Source organism: Pleurodeles waltl, chromosome 11 (genome assembly GCF_031143425.1).
Source record: "Pleurodeles waltl isolate 20211129_DDA chromosome 11, aPleWal1.hap1.20221129, whole genome shotgun sequence".
Lineage (NCBI taxonomy): Eukaryota > Metazoa > Chordata > Amphibia > Caudata > Salamandridae > Pleurodeles > Pleurodeles waltl.
Window position 1 is genome coordinate 208,768,660 of NC_090450.1, and position 20,967 is coordinate 208,789,626.

The window sequence follows — 20,967 nt, forward strand, 5'->3', positions numbered from 1 at the left end:
ACCATTCACACATCCCCTGTGTCCTCTCCCAGTGTGTCTGTGAAGCTACCTCCCAAGGTACACAAACGCAGCCACACACCCACCCAACAGCCATCCACCTCACAACAGCCTCCAGCCCATGCACCTTCACCCAAAGTCAGCAAACGTACACCTCCTACAACCACACCCTCTTCCTCCACTCCCAACCCCCCTCCAGCTACCCGTTCCTTTGTTCCTAAGAAAATTTTCCTGTCCAGCCTTGACCTCTTTCCTTTACCTCCCCCACCCCGTCAGTCTCCTAGGGCCCGACTCTCCAGGTCCCAACCTGGCACCTCAACCACAACATCGGCGGGACCAGTGGTGCCAGTAGCCACCGGATTATGGAGTGCACCAGGCAGCAGGGCAAGCAGTGTGGGAAGGAGCCACAGCACGGACATTCCCCCACCTGTCAAGCATAAAAAGTTGGACAGTGCCCGGCGGGAGAGGGGAAAGACACCAGCCACCAAAGCCGCTCCCAGGGGTACAGTTGAGATTGTGGAGACAGCTGAGACACCATCCAAGGTGGGGAAGGGGGTACAAGAAAACCAGCATGTCTGGGAAGATCAGCACGGCGGACAAGACTGCCATCAGCCCTGCTGCCCAGTAGGCGACCGCCAGCAGCCACACTCCCCCAGACAGGACCGCCAGCAGCAGCCCCGCTGCCCAGGAGGCGACCGCCAGCAGCCACACTGCCCCAGACAGGACCGCCAGCAGCAGCCCTGCTGCCCAGGAGCAGCCCCCCTGCCCAGGAGACGACCACCAGCAGCCCCACTGCCGCAGACAGGACCGCCAGCAGCTGAACCGCTGCCAAGGACACAACACCACAAGCACCGCTGCCAAGGACACCGCCGCCACAAGCACCGCTGCCAAGGACACCGCTGCCAAGGACAACGCTGCCACAAGCACCGCAGGCCCATGAGCGCAAAAAGCTCTGACGCTACTGAGACCGCCACGAGCAGGATGAAGCACTCTGGGCACAACAACACCCCTCCAGAACCAGTGGAGATTGACATCCACTACCTCAGTCCTTGGCAGGATGAAGCACTCTGGGCACAAGGCACCCTCCAGAACCAGTGGAGACTGTTATCCACTTGAGAGACTGTGGCTTTGCACTCCCCAGGATATAGCAGTGGTCAACCCATCCACTGTAGAGACTTGAGAGACTGTGGGTTTGCACTCCCCAGGATTGAACAGTGGGCAACCCACTCACTGTAGAGACTTGAGAGACTGTGGCTTTGCACTCCCCAGGATTGAACAGTGGGCAACCCACCCACTGTATAGACTCGAGAGACTGTGGCTTTGCACTCCCCAGGATAAAGCAGTGGGCAACCCACCCACTGTAGAGACTTGAGAGACTGTGGCTTTGCACTCCCCAGGATATAGCAGTGGGCAAACCACCCACTGTAGATACGTGAGAGACTGAGGCTTTGCACTCCCCAGGAATGAACAGTGGGCATGGGGCCCCCTCGTGGATTTGGCGTCGTGCACTCAACCGGCTGAGGTGCCCCCCCTTCCCCCCGAGGTGCCTGTTTTACTTCTATCTGATGCCCCTGCAGTGTTCCCTCCGTCTTGTTCGGGGTATCTTGTGTGGGCCTCGCCCATGCCTTTTGGGCCCAGTGAGCCACGGACTATGATGGTGGACTCCCTTGGACTTGTATTCTTGGTGTATATAATTGTACATAGTATAAATGTATATATTTGTAAATATTTTTTATGTATGGAATTGGATTTATCGCAATTATTAGACTCATTTCCTTTTGTCCTTGCATTCTTCCAGCGGGGTTGGGAGGTGTAACTGTGATGTATCAATATGTATTAGCGTGTGTGTTGTAGTGGGTGAGGGTGGGGGTGTTGCGTGTGTGTGTCACTCTCTTTTCCCTCCCACCTCCCCTGTGTCGTAGGTGCAGTACTCACCGTTGTCTTCACCGCCGGCGTTCGTGCTCCTGGTAGAGGAGCAGGAAGATAAAGGCTGGCAGAATCTGGAGCTCGGGTTCCATGGCGTCCTGATTCCTCGTGGGGTGTGTAGAGGTGAGCGTTTTCCCTTCGAAGTCCTGTTTCCGCCGTGTTTTTGTTCGCAGTGAATCCACCCCGGAAAAGGTGGAGGATTGGTGGGTTGTAATACTGTGGGCGGTACATTGTCTCCCGCCTGTCTGTTGGCAGTTGCCGCCGTGGTGTTTGTTTGTACCGCTGTGGCGGTCGGAGTGTTAAAGTGGCTGGCTATGTTGGCGGTTTCCGCCACGGTCGTAATTCAATTTTTTTTTACCGCCGGCCTGTTGGCGGTCTTACCGACACTTTAACACCGACCGCCAGGGTTGTAATGACCACCTTAATCACTGTATGTCAAGTACAAATACAAGTCCAATCCCAACCGCTGATCACCAATGTTAGAAATGGGGGTGTTTGGTTGGCAGTCAGGTTATCCCCGTACAAGCACTGACCCTCACTTTGGTCAGAGAAGCTAACCTCTGCTCACCCCCTTGGTAGCTTGGCACGAGCAGGCAGGCTTAACTTCAGAGTGCTAGGTGTAGAGTATTTGTACCAACACACACAGTATCTTAATGAAAACCCTACAAAATGAAACAACACAGGTTTAGAAAAATAGGAAATATTTATGTAAACAAAACAAAACCAAAATGACAAAAATCCAACATACACAAGTGAAGTTATCAATTAAAAAGTGTAGGAAAGTACCATCTTTCTTGCCATTTTACTCCCATTTTTACCTGTATGTCAGTATGAATTTGCCTGTCTCACTAGGGTCCTGCTGGTCAGGACCCCAGTGCTCATAGTTAATGGCCTAATGTGTGTTTTGTGTATAGTGCTTAACTGTGTCACTGAGGCTCTGTAAACCAGAACCTCAGTGCTTATGCTCTCTCTGCTTTTAAATTTGTCACTATAGGCAATTGACTTAATTTACCAATTTCAATTGGCACACTGGACCCCCCTTATAAGTCCCTAGTGTATGGTGCCTAGGTACCCAGGGCATTGGGGTTCCAGGAGATCCTTATGGGCTGCAGCATTTCTTTTGCCACCCATAAGGAGCTCAGACAAACCCTTTCACAGGACTGCCATTGCAGCCTGCGTGAAATAGTGCACACATTATTTCACAGCCATTTTCGCTGTACTTAAGTAACTTATAAGTCACCTATATGCCTAACCTTCATTTAATGAAGGCTAGGTGCAAAGTTACTAAGTGTGAGGGCACCCTTGCACTAGCAAAGATGCCCCCATATAGTTCAGGGCCAATTCCCAGGAATTTGTGACGGCAGGGACGCCATTACACGCATGCACTACATATAGGCCAATACCTATATGTAGCTTCATAATGGTAACTCCGAATATGGCCATGTGAGGTGCCTAAGATCATGGAATTGTCCCCCCATTCCAGATATGGTATTGGGGAGGCAATTCTATACATCCTGGGGGCACCACCATGGACCACTAGTACTGCTAAACCAGCTATTTGAGGCATGCAATGCAGCTACAGCTGCTGCCACCTCACAGACAGGGTTCAGTCCTCCTGGGGTCTGAGCAGCTCAGTCCCAGGAAGGCAGAACAAAGCATTTCCTTTGGGAGCAGGGTGTTACATCCTCTCCCTTTGGAAATAGGTGTTACAGGCTGGGAAGGGGTAGCCTCCCCCAGCCTCTGGAAATGCTTTGAAGGGCACAGATGGTGCCCTCCTTGCATAAGCCAGTCTACAACGAGTCAGGGACCCCCAGTCCCTGCTCTGGTGAACAACTGGATAAAGGAAAGGAGAGTGACCACTTCCCTGTCCATCACCACTCCAGGGGTGGTGCCCAGAGATGCTCCAGAGAGTCCCAGACTTCAGCCATCTTGTTTTCCAAGGTATGGTCACACTGTGGAGGCCTCTGAGTGGCCAGTGCCAGCAGGTGACGTCAGAGACCCCTCCTGATAGTTCCGTACCTGATAAGGGAGCCAATCCCCCTCTCAGGGCTATCCAGAATGGCTACTTTTCCTCTGAAACTTCAGCTCCAGCCAGCAACTGCAACAGTTTCCATTGTGTGCATGCTCTGGGGACTCCCTGTCTTCAAGCTGCACCAGAAGGACCGAAGAAATCTCCCATGGAGTGACAGAGTCACTTCCCTGCTCTTGCACGCACCTTCTAAGTCTTCGACCGGTTCTCTTGGACTCCTCTCCTGGCGACGATCATGCTCCTTGGAACACAGGTGGTGGACCTCTTTGACACAGACTGTCCTAAGTTCCTGCAGTTCTAATTTGGAGGAGGTAAAAGCTTGGCTTCCCTGAGTATGACAGTACCCCTATGCACCTCATCTTCTTCACCTCCTGAAGCCTCTGTGCACTCTTTGCAAAATTCCTTTGTGCACAGCCTGGCCGTGGTCCCCAACACTCTATCCTGCGATGCTCAACTCACTAAGTTGACCTCCGGCGGCGTGGGACCCTTCTTTGTAGTGCTGCACCAACCGCATTTTGCACCCCCTTTATCTCCATGTCCTGGGACTTCTGTGGGTGCTGTCTGATCTTCTGAGTGCTCTCTAAAGTGCCGAGACACATCTCTTCCTCCTCACACAGAGTTGAGGCCCAGAGGTCCCTCCTGGGTCTAGACAGCACCACTTTGACGTGAAACGTAACTTTGCCGGATCCAAGGCTTGTTGGACGAATCCAGTGCCAAAACTCACCTGCATCCAACTTCTCTACATGGGACATCCATTGCATCATGCAGAAACCTGCTGACATCCTCCTTGGGTACATTTCTGCAATCTTCCTCCAATCAGGGACTCTTCTTCTGCACCCTCTTGTGGATTGGCAACGGGTCCTGTCATTCCTGGAACTTCTTTGGACTTCTGGACTTGTTCTCCTTCCTTTACAGGTCTTCAGGTCAAGGAATCTACCATTTGTTGTTTGCGCTCTTGCTTGGTTCTTGCAATAACTCTACTCACGACTTGAAGTGTGTCCTAAGGAAACGTGCAGTACTTTACTCCTACTTTCCTGGGCTCTGGGGTGGGGTATTTTATTTACCTTTGCTGTATTCTTACTCTCCCAGCAATTCTCTACACACTACACTTGTCTATGGGGGAATTCATGATTCGCATTCCACTTTCTTAGTATATGGTTTGTGTTGCCCCAGACCTATTTTCTCCCATTGCATTCTACAGCATTTCCTATTGTTTGCACTATCCTATGTCTAATTACTTACCTTATTTTTGTGTCTAGTGTATATATTGTGTATAATACTTAGCTCCAGAAGGAGTATTGCCTCTAGGGTATTTTTGGCCTTGTGTCACCTAAATAATCTACCTTTATTTTCGGTAACACTGGGTATTGTCTTTACTTGTGTATAAGTATGTGTAACTATAAGTGGTATTGCAGGAGCTTTGCATGTCTCCTAGTTCGGCCTAAGCTGCTCTGCTATAGCTACCTCTATCAGGCTAAGCTCCGAGAACCCTACTACATTTCACTAATAAGGGATAACTGGACCTGGTATAAGGTGTGAGTACCCAAGGTACCCACTACAAACCAGGCCAGCATCCTACAAAAGGAGTCTTAAATCCTTAAGAAAACAGGTAAAACACTGACAAGTGCCTGGGTAGTGTCAAAATAACATGCACAGGCAAGTGTGCTTCGAAAAAGGTAAGCAGTGCATTGATTTCTCACCCACAAGCGAGACCGTGCGTTGTTTCTCCTTATCCAGTCTGGTCAGCGTGCGTCGTTTTTCCTCCCCGCAGGGGGAGCGATGCTGTTGATCTGGCAGCACTCTGGTCCACACAGGCTTGTCATTTTTCCACACCCAGCAAGGTTTGCATCGAAAATCCTGCCACACAGTATCAGCAAACCTGTGCAATGTGAGTTGCGAAGTTAGAGCCTCCATCAGCAGGTGTTGTGCATCGTTCTTCCAGCTCCGTGCGTCAATTTTCCAGCCACAATACCGGTGGAGTGTTGATTTCTGCCACGAAGCCTGCGGCACTTCATTTTCAGTCTTGGTCTGCCAGCTTCACCTTCCAATGCCCCAGGCACTGGATAGGGCACCAGTTGGTAGGGCAGGAGTCTCAGCAGAGAGTCCAGGTGCTGGCAGGAGAAGTGTTTGATGGCCCTGAGACTTCAACAACAGGAGGCATGCTCAGGACAAGCCCTTGGAGATTTATTCACAAGCAGAAAGGTGCACAAAGTTCAGTCTTTGTCCTCTTGCACAGGCAGAGGCAGCAACTGCAGGATATCTCCACAAAGCACAGTCTCCGGCAGGGCAGCACTTCTCCTCTGCTCTTCAGCTCTTCTCCTGGCAGAGGTTCCTCTTGATGTCCAGAAGTGATCTAAAGTCTGTGGTTTTGGGTGCCTTTCTTATACCCATTTTGGCCTTTGAAGTAGGCTTACGTCAAAGGAAAATCTCTCTTGTTTGTGAAATCCTGCCTTACCCAGGCCAGGCCCCAGTCACACACCAGGGGGTTGGAGACTGCATTGTGTGAGGGCATGCACAGCCCTCTCAGGTGTAAGTGACTACTCCTCCCCTCCCTCCTAGCACAGATGGCTCATCAGGATTTGCAGGCTACAACCCAGCTCCCTTTGTGTCACTGTCTACGGAGAGGTTCAAACAGCCCAACTATTAAACTTCCTTAGACAGGGAATCCACAATCAGGCAGAGTCACAGAATGGTTTAAGAAAGAAAATGCACACTTTCTAAAAGTGGCATTTTCAAACAAATAATCTCAAAAACAACTTTACTAAAAGATGATTTTTTAAAGTGTGAGCTCAGAGACCCCAAACTCCACATGGCTATCTGCTCCTAAAGGGAATCTACGCTTTAATCATTTTTAAAGGTAGCCCCCATGTTAACCTATGAGAGGGATAGGCCTTGCAGCAGTGAAAACCAAATGTGGAAGTATTTCACTGTTAGGACATATAAAACACATTAGTATATGCCCTACCTTAAACATACACTGCACCCTGCCCAGGGGGCTACATTGGGCCTACCTTAGCGGTGTCTTACATGTAAGAAAAGGGAAGGTTAAAGCCTGGTAAGTGGGTACACTTGCAAGTCGAATTGCAATTTAAAACTGCACACAGACACTGCAGTGGCAGGTCTGAGCCATGTTTACAGAGCTACTAATGTGGGTGGCACAACCAGTGCTGCAGGCCCACTAGTGCCATTTGAATTACAGGCCCTGGGTACCTCTAGTGCACTGTAATATGGACTTACCAGGAAATCAAATATGCCAATCATGGAGAGCCAATCAAATACACATTTTATACAGGAGCACTTGCACTTTAGCACTGGATAGTAGTGGTAACATGCCCAGCAAAAGCAGAGTCCAGCACACATCAACAACCTGGGAAACAGAGGCAAAAGGTTAGGGGAGACTACGTCAAAGATGAAAAGTCTAACAAGAACATTTCAGCTCTCTACACATGAAGCACTGATAACATTATAATATGCAGCCATTTGATACCTTTCCCTCCTTTACTGTTGTGTTTCTAGTGATGTGTGTGCTTTTACTCCTTATTACCACATGGATCTGCTGTATCCTGAACTCCCAGCTAATTCAAAAAGCAGGCACTTAAATTGCTTAAGAAAAAGTGCCAGAGTCCAAAGTTTCGCTCAGAAATCTGCGGTTGGTGAGCTGCCTACCCTTGATTCCACCTCATACCAATTTCATTCATCACCACACTCTCCCTGCTCCCTTATCTCACTCTTGCAGATTCTTTATCCCTTCTTTCTGCTTTTCTGTCACTGTCTTCCTCATTCTGTCTCCATTTGTGTTTTTCTCTTTCTAAGGGTCAAATCTGGATGAAGAAAAATAAGCTCCATTTCGTAAAAGGGAGTGCCAGTGGATTGCAACTGCAACTATTGGTTTACATTAAACACTGAGCACCTCCACCCAACCACTCATTCTACCCCCTCCTCAAACACCATTGTGAAAGTGGCAAATTGAAATAATGTACAACACTTTCACATCTAAGGTGACAGCAATGCATGATTCCCTAGCACAGAGGACAGTCATCTGTATGAATCCGGATTATCATCAACAGAATATCAATGAAACACCATATAGAGGGCAAACAAAGGAAAATTAAATACTGAGGCTTAAGTATGTGTAGATTTTCTACACCTAAATCCATATATATGTGCCTAGGTGATAAATATCAGTAAAAATATAAATACAGTCTTATATGCACTTACCTTTCTGTGGATTGTTCTTAGATGTTCTGTCCCCAATATTCTTGTACCACGATATTCTATGAGTAGATATTCAGAAGTACAACCCAGTTATAAGACAGGTACAGCACTGTATGCCAGTGCCACACACACAAACATTCACTGATCAGGTACTATATATGCCTCAACAGCACAGTATTTCACCTGTTTGTGACATAAACATACTCTACTGATACCTATCTGCTTACTCTTCTCTATCTTACTCAAGCTTACTGTCATCTTTTTACTTGATAAATGTCAAACAATTTGCAATGTGTCTATGAAACAATGTACTGCAGTGTGTTAGTGCAGCAGCTTGTGCCGTGACTTTTAGTATATGAAGTTTTAGCTTTAAATACTCTTCATCAGCAGAAAACGATTTAAGAAGAGTTTGCAGTCATACAAGTTCCCATTTCTGACTTCTAATGCATACATTAAGTCTCTATTGACCCACGTTATTTCCTTCATGAACATCATTTCTAGGTGACTCTCTTTCCGTCACACTATTGTTTAGAAAATTGAAGTACAGCAAGACATAAACAAACATTGACAAAGCCAATAGGTCTTGCCTATGCAAGAGGTATTGGCTTTGCCAATGTGTTTTAGCACTGTTGTACACCAGCATTGCTGATGTTCAGCATGGATAAAGGTTTGTGGTGTAGAATGGAGTGGTGAGTGGAGTGGCATAGAGTGGAGAGGTGTAGAGTGCAGTATAGTGGTGTAGAGTAGAGTGGTATAGACAGTTGTGAACTAGAGTGGCGTAGAGGGGAATGCAGTGGATTAAACTGGAGTGTTGTGGATTAGAGTGGAGTGTTGTGGAGTCGAGTCAAGTGGAGAGTAGTAGAGTGGAGTATAGCATTGAAGAGAAGAGTAGAGTGTTGTAGAGTAGTGAGGCACAGCGTGGAGTATAGTGGCATAGAGTGGAGTGGAATGGAGTGGAGGAGCGCAGACTAGAATGGCGTAGGGTGGAGTAGAGTGTCATAGAGCAGAATGGTGTAGAGTGGCACGGGATAGAGTGGCATAGAGTGAAGTGTTGTGGAGTGTCATAGAGTGTGGGGCTGTAGAGTACAAGGTTGTGGAGTGTTGTGAAGGGTTGCCTAATGTTGTGGAGTGGTGCAGAATGGTTCAGATTGAAGTAGAATGTCGTGGATTGGAGTACAGTGTTGTGGAGAGGAGTGTTGTGTTATGTCCCAGAGTAGAGAGGTATAAAGAGGCGTGTCATAGAGTGTCGTAGAGTGTCACAGAGTGGAGAGGTGTAGAGTGGCATAGCGCAGAGTGGAGTAAAGTATCGTAGAGTGGAGTAAAATGTCACATAGTGGAGTAAAGTGGAGACCCGTAGAGTGGAGTGAAGCAGAGTGATGTATTAGTAGTAGAGTAGCATAGAGTGAAGTAAAGTGTCACAAAGTGCAATGGCATAGCGTGATGTGACAAAGATGAGAGTAAAGTGGCAAGGAGTGTCCTAGACTGGAGTATCATAGAGCAGTGGTTCCCAACCTTTTGATTTCTGTGGACCCCATCAATACTGGAGCCCGGGGACCCCCAATGAATCATTATTGGAACCCGAGGACCCCCGCTGAGTCATTTCTGATAGCTGAGACCTAGTATTATTAAATTTTGTAAGCAGTCGCGGACCCCCTGAGGAGGCTTCGCGGACCCCCAGGGGTCCCCGGCCCACAGGTTGGGAACCACTGTCATAGAGTGTTGTAGAGTTTTGTTAAGCATCTTAGAATAGACTGTTGTAGAGTGGAGTACAGTGTCAGAGAGTGTACTGGAGGGTCATAGAGTGGCATAGAATGTCATAGAGTGATGGGGAGTAGAGCATTGTGTCGTAAGGTGGAGGGGCAAGGAGTGGAGGGGCAAAGACCTGATGGGCATGGAGTGGAGTGTTGTAGAGTGTCATAGAGTGTTGTATCATGGAGTATTGTAGAGTGGAGTAACTGATGTACAGTATTCTGTTGTAAAGTGAAGGGACATAGAGGGGAGGGGCAATGACCGGGGGAATGGAATGGAGTGGAATATCATAGATTGGCATACAGTGTTGTAGAGTAGAGTGTCATAGAGTGGAGTGTTGTACAGTGTCATAGAGTGCAGTGTTGTAGAGTGGAATAGAGTACTGTAGAATGGAGTAGATTGTCATAGAATGGAATGGATTAGAGTGTCATGCAGATGAGTATCATGGAGCAGAGTGAAGTGGAGTGTCATAGAATGGAGTGGTGTAGAGTAGCGAGGCCTAGAGTAAAGTGGCATAGAGTGGAGATGCATAAAGTGAAATAGAGTGTTATAGAGAGGTGTACAGTGGAGTAGCATAGAGTTGAGTAGACGTAAGTGGAGTAGATTGTCATAGAGTATGATGGAGTGGAGTGGAGTGGAGTGGCATAGAATAGAGTGGCATAGAGTAGAATGGTGTGGAGTGTCATAGAGCGGAGGGACTTAGAGTGGCATAGCCACAGAGTGAAGTAAGGTGTCATAGAGTGCAGTAAAGTGTCATAGAGTGGACATGAGTCAAGAGCCGTGAAGTGGGGTGGGGTGTCGCGGAGTGGAGTGGCACTGAGTGAAGTAAAGTGTCATAGAGGGGAGTGGTGTAGCATTGAGTAGTGAAGAATGGAGTAGTGGCATAGAGCCTCATAGAGTTACGTTGAGTGTCTTAGAGTAGACTGTCGTATAGTGGAGTACAATGTCATAAAGTGTCAGAGTGTTGTAGAGTGTCAGAGTGTTGTGGAGGATCGTAGAGTGGAAAGTTGTAGAGTAGCATAGAGAGGTCATAAAGTGGCATATAGTGGAGGGTCGTAGAGTGGAAAGTTGTAGAGTAGCATAGAGAGGTCATAAAGTGGCATAAAGTGGAAGGGCTTAGAGTGGAGGGTGTGGAATGGAATGTCATAGAGTATGATAGATTGGCGTAATGTAGAGTAAAGTGGTGCAGAGTGGCATAGAGTGTTGCAGACTGGAGTGTCATAGAGTGAAGTGGCATAGAGTGCCATAAAGTGGAGTAGAGTATCATTGAATGGGGTAGGAGTGTCATAAAGTGTAATGGAGTAAAGTGCCATAGATTGGAGTCTTGTGGAGTAGAGTGAAGTGGAGTGACATAGAGTGGAGTGGCATAGAGTAGAGAGGCCTAGAGTGAAGTGGCATTGGATGGCATGGACTGTCATAGAGTGGTGTAGAGTGGAGTGGTATAAAGTGGAGCACAGTGTCACATGGTGGAGTAGAATAGAGCAGAGTGGAGCAGAGTAGAGCAGTGTGTTGCAGAGTATTGTAGGTTGGAGTGGCATAGAGTAGATTGGTGTAGAGTGTAGTAGAGTGGCATAGAATTGAGTAAAGTGGTGTAGAGTGGAATAGGGTGTTGTAAAGTAGAGTGATCTAGAGTGGCATTGATTGTTGTGAAGTGGCATAGCAGAGAGGGAAGTAGAGTGTCATAGTGTGTCGTGGAGTGTTGTAGAGTAGACTGGTGGCATAGAGTGTCGTACAGTGAAGTTGCGTAGAGTAGAGTATGCATAGTATGATAGCGCATTGCCATTACAGACAATACATTTTCAAATGAAGTGTTCATTACATTTGCACAGACATACAGTTTTACTGATAAAACTACAGGGTGCACACTTAACAATGTGTAGAAGTGGTATCACCAAGTGTATTGATTTGTTTTGGTCATAATAAAATATTTCCTCCACACTTCAGAATTTAAAAAAATGTGCATCATTTATGATTTCTTATTTCTGATATATTTTGAAATATTTACATAGTTCATTTACAGACATTGAAATTTTGTTGTGTGCTAGAAAAATTAACATCCTACAGCCTTTCATTTCACGCAGGTACCCAGAAGGACTGTCAAATTAATCCTCTCACTTTGAAGTGACAGCAAGAAAAGTAAACACCAAGCTCCCTCCTAAGATAGAGCTTGATATTTCACCTCTGTCTTTGAATGCACAGCAAATGTGACAAGTTTTAAGAAAAAATTGTAAAGGCCTGTTCAATGAAAGTGAACCCTCGTGGATGCGTTTGTGGAAGAATATAAGGATCCCTGGTAAACAGGCTATGCTCTAGAGGATGGACTAACTTAAGTTGGACAGCCTAAAATAAATAAATCCAGTTAATAGAAATCAAGCATGTGACTTGCAAACCACAAAGCCAATGATTAGCAATGAGCAGAATGCATTCCAAAGGAAGCTTTCCCAATGTCCTCAAGATGTATTTTGCACAACAGACAGCCTGGTAGGCTTCTACCTAAGCCTACCTTCCTGAAAGGTACTATGCTACATTGCCGAATTTTGGAGTGCCTGTTCAACTGGCACACAGTCAAATGCCAACCGTTACTTCATACTACATAGGTTTTGCCAAGTAATAGTTCTATTGAGTCTGTGTGTTTTATTTATCAGGTGCTTAGCATCATATTGTTTAGATCTTGGGGTCCGGGGTCAAAGGCCAGACTGGCCATTTCCCTAGTGGGAAGGCACCCCAGTTGTACAGGGAAGGGGGCTGCTCCTGTAGTCACTGTCTCTTTCCCCATCTCCCCGAGGATAATTGCAGCAGGCACTGGTAGGCTTCAAGAGAGACAAAATAGGGAGGGGGGGGGAAGTGATGAGAGAGAGACGGTTCTGTTTTGTTTTATCCTGTGTTTACACGAGGTACATATTTTCTGAAATCAATCTGCTCAGGACAAAATTGTACGTTACATATGTGTCACATCAAGTGACTCTTCAGGAGGCCCTCTACAAGTTCATTCTTCAGACAGCACTACTAGAATCAGTTACATTTTTGTGGAGGCTTAGTGAAAATCATTACAGTGAAAGTTTAAAAAAATACATATGTTTTGTAATTTTGGCAGCGGAATACAATTCATGAAAATTACACAATACATAAACTAAAACAAATTGTACAATCCCTCTGCCCAAGTGCTTTATATTTCGCAGCCCGGACCTCAGAAACAGAAGCTAGATCTTGGTTAAGGTCAGGTAAAACCCTTCATTCAATTACTCATGCAAAACACAGTTCTTAGCATAGACCACGTTTTCTTGCTTACATGAGTAAAAACTTGCAGGCTATGTTTATTTACATTGCCAACGATTACCTGCGCCATAGACAGCGCTCACAAAAACGTCATACAAAGCTGAAAAGGTGAGGACTCCCCAAACACATGTTTGCTACGTTAAAAAGTCCTTGTATATCATAACGGTATATCATCAGGTTAGGAAACGCAGATCTAAGATAGAAGAGGAAAAAAATAAATAAATAAATATGAATAATAATAATAGGACTTATAAAGCCCATGGCTACTTTAAACAAAGTGTCCCAGCGCTGAAGATCCAGGTCACTTCCAATGTATCGTAAATTCAGCCCAAGCTAAATAGGCAGGTTTTTAGATTTTTTCAGAAAAGAGATTCCTACGGGGCCTGCTGAAGCTGGAGGGGCAGGGAGTTCCACAGTTTCGTAGCTAGGTAACCAAAGGAGACACCCCCCAATACGCACTCTGTTGACGTGGGGATTCTGGTCAGTAGTGCCCAGGAAGATCTGAGATTCCTGGCAGGGAAGTAAGGTTTGATGAAAGAGTGTAGATAGCGAGGACCCTTATTTGTAAAAGCCCTGCAGTAAATGTACAGGGCTTTAAAGAAAACTCTTTGGGTCTCAATTAAGAGGCCCTAACAGCTCACTGCGCCACTGAAGCGTCATTTTTTGGACCCTCCGTTGGCAAAGTATGCCAGCCCATATTTACAAGGCCCTGCAAAGCCACTTTGCTTGGCTTTCCATGGCTTTAAAAACATGGACCCTTTTCATGCATAGGACTGAATGAAAGAGAGGTTCCATGGGTGTAGCTTGGGGTGTTCCGTTCCTGCACAAAAGCAATCATCCCCACAATGCAGGTACCCATCCACCATGGTGCAAGGGGGCCTGCGTTGGCGCATGTCAGAAATGTGTGCACCAGCGCAAGGGGAGAGGACAGAAATACACTGTATCTTGTAGATACAGCACATTTCTGCCCTTTCCCAGTGGCGGAGGGCGGAGCAGCAAGGCACTTGCTGCACTGCCCTACACCGCAGGCCTTGTAAATGAGGCCCAATGCAGCTTGGAGATTGCAGCCCTTATAAAGGCCCGTCTAGGGAGAGTCAACAAAAGAAGGGCTGCAATGTTCTGCACTTGCTGCAGTCTTTTCAGGTGGGTTTTAGAAAGCCTAGAGGTGCAAGACATTACAGTAGTCCTGCCTGGACTTAACCAGTGCCTGGACTACTATTTTCTGTGCAGACTCTGGCAGGAAGCAAAATATTGTTTAAGGGTCTTTCAGACCTGCCAGAGTTGTGATTTCACAATTAAAACTGAGCATCTCATAAAACCGGACGCCCAGGTTTTTAACCTTGGGCTGGAGCGTGGGTAAAGGGCCAAGAGAGCTCGGCCACCGTGTGGTGGTCCTGATGGATGGTTGTTTGCCCAGGACACGAACCTTTGTTTTCCCTGCGTTCAACTTAAGACATATGTCAAAGTGGTAGCCAGACTGACAGATTTTTTTGACAGTGTGACAATGAGCGGAGTATTATCTGCGTACATAATGATGCTAAAACCATGATGGTCAATGACCTCTGCCATGGGAGTATATATAAATTAAACAGTGTTGGGTTTAAAAGTGAGCCCTGAGACACACCCTCCTGCAATGAGAAGATCGGTGACTGGAAGGTTTCTGAAACAACTGAAAGTTGCGGTCCTGCAGACAAGATGCAACTGATTGCAGGGCTGTATAACCAACACCGCAGCTCCACAAGGGCTTGATCAAGAGGTTTTGGCAAAAAGTGTTTCAAGCCGCACTATGATCTAACATTAACAGTGCAACAGTGCCACTCCTGTTCAAGATTTTGACAAATGGGTTTTGATGCAAGTAGTAGGGCAGACTGCATTCCATAGGAAGGACAGAAGCCTGACTGTGTGCTTTGGAGTAGATTGACATATTTTTCTGCAACCTTGATAAAAAAAGTTACCAGTGAGATGGGCTGATAATGTTCGGACTTGGTAGGGTCTAACAAATGATTTTTAAAGAACTGGAACCACCTTTGTATGCTTCCATCTTCGTGGAACATGGCCGGATGCAAAGGAATAGTTAAGAAGTTCTTGAAACACAGGCTGGGCAGCATCTATCCCTTGCTCTAGGATCGAGGTGGGGCTAGGTCAAGTAGGGAGCCAGACAACGTACACAACAAGAGGAGTCAATTCCTCAAATTCAATAGGTTTAAAGTGAAGCAATCTAGAGCAATCTTCTGAGGGTTCAAACCAAGTGTTGAAACAAAGGCTTCCCTAGAATGCAATGGAAAGGAGGCATAAATAGTTGCCACCTTGTCAGAAAGGTACTGAGCAAAAGCCTTACATCCATCCTCAGAAGGGGTGGTGGAGGATGAAACTCGAGACAGTGAGGAGAGGGACTTAACAATGGAAAAGATTTCTCAGGAGGAGTTCTGAGCAGAAATATTTTTTTGGGTGTAGATGTCACCGAAAGATTGTCTAATATGGCCATGATAAGCTTTAAGGGCAAACTGATTAGTTAGTGACAGAGTCATACGTCCTATGCCACAAATGCTCCGGGCACTCCAGGCGCTTACAGTTCTTTTGAAATAAGATTAGTTCATCACTGAACCGCTCAGCTGATGGTTTCTATCTATAGAGAATCAGATCAGCTCAAGGAGCTATTTGATCCAAAGCATCAGTAATCCAACATTGTAGTCGTCTGTATCAGCACAACTATCGAAGGAGGGATGACTTGAGACTAAAGCCTGCGTAAAACAGATGGGAGTCACTCTAACCCACTTGCCTGGCTGTACTACCTGAGAATTGGACACATAGGATGGGGGTTGGGAAAGAAAACTGAAAAAGGAATAACAAAATGATCAGACTAGGTAAGCAAATGAGGGGAATCAATCAATAAGTTAACCATGTTGGAAAAAATGGGATCGTGAATATGCTCAAATCTTTGGGCATGGGAAAAGACTGATTGAAAAATTTGGAGGCACTCCAAGTCATCTTCTAAGGCTGCTGCCATGGGGCAAGAAATGTAATTGAAATGTAGATTAAAATCTCCAATGAACAAAACATTAGGATAACGCAGAGTGAATGGAGATAGTACATCATGTAATGATGTGATAAATCCAGAAGTCGATCCTGGAGGGTGGTAGATTAAGGTTCCTGTTATTGTGAAATAACGTGAGAGAATTAGAGAAAATAAAGCAGCTTCACCTTCCTCAATGGATAGTTATGGAAAGGAGCAGTGCAAAGTCTACTTGAAGATGATGGCATTGCCACCCCCTCTGAGTTTGTCTATCCAATCTAGCAATTGCAATACCTTGAGGGATGGCTTACAGAATATACGGTGAGGAATTCTCTATCAGACAAGTTTATGTCAGAAACATAGCACCTGGCATAAGATCTTCCAAGAAGTCATAAATCTCCTGTTTATGTTTGACCATTGATCTACAGTTCAGGGAAAATAACGTTGCTGCTGGCAGAGGCTGTGGTATAGCGCTAACCTTCGTACTCAGAGGCAGTCCTCTAAAGACTCGAAAGCCGCACTTTTCACTGCAAGTTCCTGCCTGAGGTCAAGCACATGACAACATGTTATTGGCAGAAGGGTTGCTATGTGTTGTGGCTCAGTAGTAGAGTAGTACTGGTGGGATGACCCGGCAAAGTTAGGGGTCCCTGGCACCATCCAGGCGCAGACGGTCTTGCCTTAGGGGAGCCTTTGGTACGACAGCGGTGCACCTGCTGCATGCATCCACTGCACGTTCGCGCCACAGCCACTATTTCAAGGGAGCGAGTTCTTATAGGCTTCGCCCCTTACATCTGATTGGTTCCCCAGCAATCAACGGCCCACTCTGCACATCTAGCATCTTTCACAACAAGTGGGAACAATGCAATATGCAGCGACAGGGCAAATGCAGGTATTTCAAACTTAACCAAAGTTTCAGTTTTTCAAAACAAAATTACTTAAAAAACATTTAAAAATACCCCAGAGCAGCAAGAGAGCTAAGTGGTAAGGAAAGAGAATGAATGTTTTTTATTTTTTTCTTAAACTAGTGTCAGAGGAGGTGTTTAACACTACTTCAGGATGCTAACTAAGTCAATTGCATCAGACAGATAAGTGCACTGTCAATGTATTTAATCGCCCTGCTAAGCAATTAAGAGTGTACACCACTTAGAAGCTGGATGGTGGAAACACCACAAGAGTAAAGCCCATCTTTAATAAACCTAGCCATTAGAGAGAACCTTGGTTCAACATGTAATGCTGGACAGGACCACAAAATATAAGCAATGGTTTTTAAAGTCATACACATATAAACTCCTAGGTGTGATGGATCCTTTAATGAGTAGTCATATGTCTTGCAAGAGAGAGGAAAGTGATTCATGTAACCAACTTTGACAGTTAACTGGAGAACATACATAATCTGATTACTTATAGGTAATCTTCATTAATCTTAGTCCTACTCATCCACTTCCCAATCAATACAACATGAGGTGAGTCCCACCTCAGAGACAGGAAACTAATAACAGGAAGCACAATAATCAAGGTCCACTCTCAGCTGGGCACTATGCAGGACATGGTTTCCACAACGTTTTCCTATTACCTTCAAGCAATCCTCAAAGAAATGATCATATGGGAGGGTTGGAGTGGTTTAATGGCTATGACGAGGATGGGCAAGGGTAAGAGTAATGAGGAATAACTGGTATGTTATCAATCTATTAACTCTAAGGTGGTCATTCTGACCCTGGCGGTCTTTGACCGCCAGGGCGGAGGACCGCGGGAGCACCGCCGACAGGCCGGCGGTGCTCCAATGGGGATTCCGACCGCGGCGGTAAAGCCGCGGTCGGACCGGCACCACTGGCGGGGTCCCGCCAGTGTACCGCCGCCCCATTGAATCCTCCGCGGCGGCGCAGCTTGCTGCACCGCCGCGGGGATTCCGACCCCCCCTACCGCCATCCAGATCCCGGCGGTCGGACCGCCGAGATCCGGATGGCGGTAGGGGGGGTCGCGGGGCCCCTGGGGGCCCCTGCAGTGCCCATCCCACTGGCATGGGCATTGCAGGGGCCCCCGTAAGAGGGCCCCTACATGTATTTCACTGTCTGCTGCGCAGACAGTGAAATACGCGACGGGTGCAACTGCACCCGTCGCACAGCTTCCACTCCGCCGGCTCGATTCCGAGCCGGCTTCATCGTGGAAGCCTCTTTCCCGCTGGGCTGGCTGGCGGTCTGAAGGCGACCGCCCGCCAGCCCAGCGGGAAAGTCAGAATTACCGCCGCGGTCTTTCGACCGCGGAACGGTAACCTGACGGCGGGACTTTGGCGGGCGGCCTCCGCCGCCCGCCAAGGTCAGAATGAGGGCCTATGTCTCTTATCCTCATCCCAGGCTTTACAACATGAGGTATAAGAAAGTCAAAAGGATTTTGATCTCAAGAGGAGTTCTACATCATATAATGTAACACCATAGTTTGTAATGTATTAGTAAACCCCTTCAGCAAAACAGAAAAACAATATTTAAATCAGCAAAGCATAATAATGCTGCATAACACAACACCAGATCAAAAAAGACACTCTGTGTCAGTACTCTGAAGATTTTAGTGCCCAATAATTGTGTCATCTGATGATCAGGTCACCGCGGCGCAGATTTCTGGAAGAGGAAGTTCCCAAGACGTTCCCCAAGATGCCAAAAACCCTCTTGTCAATCTAGCCTGAAAACCAAGAGGGGCTGGTTCCTATGGTTCAGAATAGGTCAACACAATGGTCTACTAGACTAATCTGCTCAGATTCATTTTTTTAGCCTTTTTACCTCTGCTGGGATTAAATGGATGATAACCAGACTTTCCATTTCCCTAACAAAGCTGAATCTGCCAAGATAAACCCGTTTAACATGTAACTAGTGCAACAATCTTTCCTCATCAGGGGAAACAGAGGAAAAGATGACAGGTAAGAGAATATCTAGACAAACGTGAAAAGATTCATTAACTCTAGGTAGAAAAGACAAGTCTGATTTAAAATTGCTTTTTCTTCCAAAAAGTGGATACAAAGTGGAAGCCGTAATAAGGTAGATCATTTACCAATTCTGTGAGCCATTGTTAGACCTGTCACCTCTTGGCATGGTTTCCCCTGTACCTTTTTGCTTTGTGCCTCCTGCTATGAACTTGTGCTGAACTCTGTTTATTCTGCTTTTAGGACTCTGGGCACTTTACCACTGCTGACAAGTGCTAAAATGCAATGGATCTCTGTCCAAATTGATTGGTGAATAGTTTCTCCATGATTTGCATATTTGATTTACTGGTAAGTCTCCAGTAAAGTGCACTTTGTGTGCCCAGTGCCTGTAAATCAAATGCTACTAGTAGGCCTGCAGAACTGATTGTGCAACCCACATGAGTAGTCCTGTAAACTTGGCTCATACCTGCCATTGCAGTGGATCCGTGTGCTGTCTTGCACTGCCAATTCGACCTGACAAGTATGCACACTTGCCAGGCCCAAACACTTCCTTTTATTACTTGTGAGACACCCCTAAAGTAGGCCCTAGGTAGCCCCATGGGCAAGGTGAAGTATATCCTATAAGGTAAGACCTGTACTGGTGTGTTTTACACATACTGATAGTGAAATACTGCTAAATCTGTTTTTCACTATTGTAAGGCCTATTTCTCCCATAGGGTAACATGGGGATTGCCTTGAAATATCTTTTAAGTGCGGTTTCCCATGGAGTTTGGGGTCTCTGAACTCATAATTTAAAAATACATCTTTTGGTAAAGTTGTTTTGTAGATTGTAAGTTTGAAAATGCCACTTTTTGAATGTGGGCATTTTCTTGCCTGAGCATTCTGTGTCTCTGTTTGGCTGCTGAATACATGTCTGGGTCACAGTGACAGTTGGGCTGTTTGTGAAGTTTCTCTAGACAGTGACACAAAGGGAGCTCAGGTGTATCCTGGTGAGTCTTCCTGTCCTAGAGTTGGAGGTAGGAGCTGACACCTGCACTTGAAAGGGCTGTGCCTGCCCTCACACAATACAGTCTCCAACCCCCCTGGAGTGCGTCTGGGGAAGGGCAAGGGAGATGCAGGGTGTTGTGCACCACAAAGACTTTCCTTTGATGTTTGCCTACTTCAAAGGCAGAAATGAATATAAGTATTGGACTGCTGACCCCAAAAATGTAGAACACTTCTGGACTGAGGAAATTCTGCCAGGAAGAAGAGCTGGATGCTGTAGGAGGAACTGCCACTCTGCCTCCTGCTTTGTTGTGCTGGCCAGCTGCTTTCAGCTTCTGTCCTGGGATTGAAAGGACTGGACTTTGCTTTCTACATCCTGCTTTCCAAGGTTCTCCAAGCGCTTGAACTGAGCTTGCCTGCTGTTGTGAAGTCTCAGGGACATCAACGACATAATTAGCCAATGTCTGGGCTCTTCTGCTGAGAGTCCTGACTTGCTAAGTGGTGCTAAATCCAATCCCTGGCCCCTTAGATGAGGAAGGTGGTACCCTGAGTGACAATCAACACAACAAGGCTGTTGCAGCAGGAAAATGGACGCAGCACCTGCACCAGGGTTGATAAATCAGTGAGGTGACGTTGAAATCGATGCATCACCAGCTGAGTGTGGATTCATCGCTGCCGTGCATCTGGATTTTTCATGCATCATCCCTGGGTGTCACTTTTCTACATCGATGCTGCTTCACAACCAGGAATCAATGCATCGCTAGTCTGGCAGGAAAAGAATCCACATATTGCTGGTCCAGCGTGAAAATAATCGACGCAGCACTTGCTTTTCCAACGCATCCCCTCCTATGTGGCCAGCATCCTCTT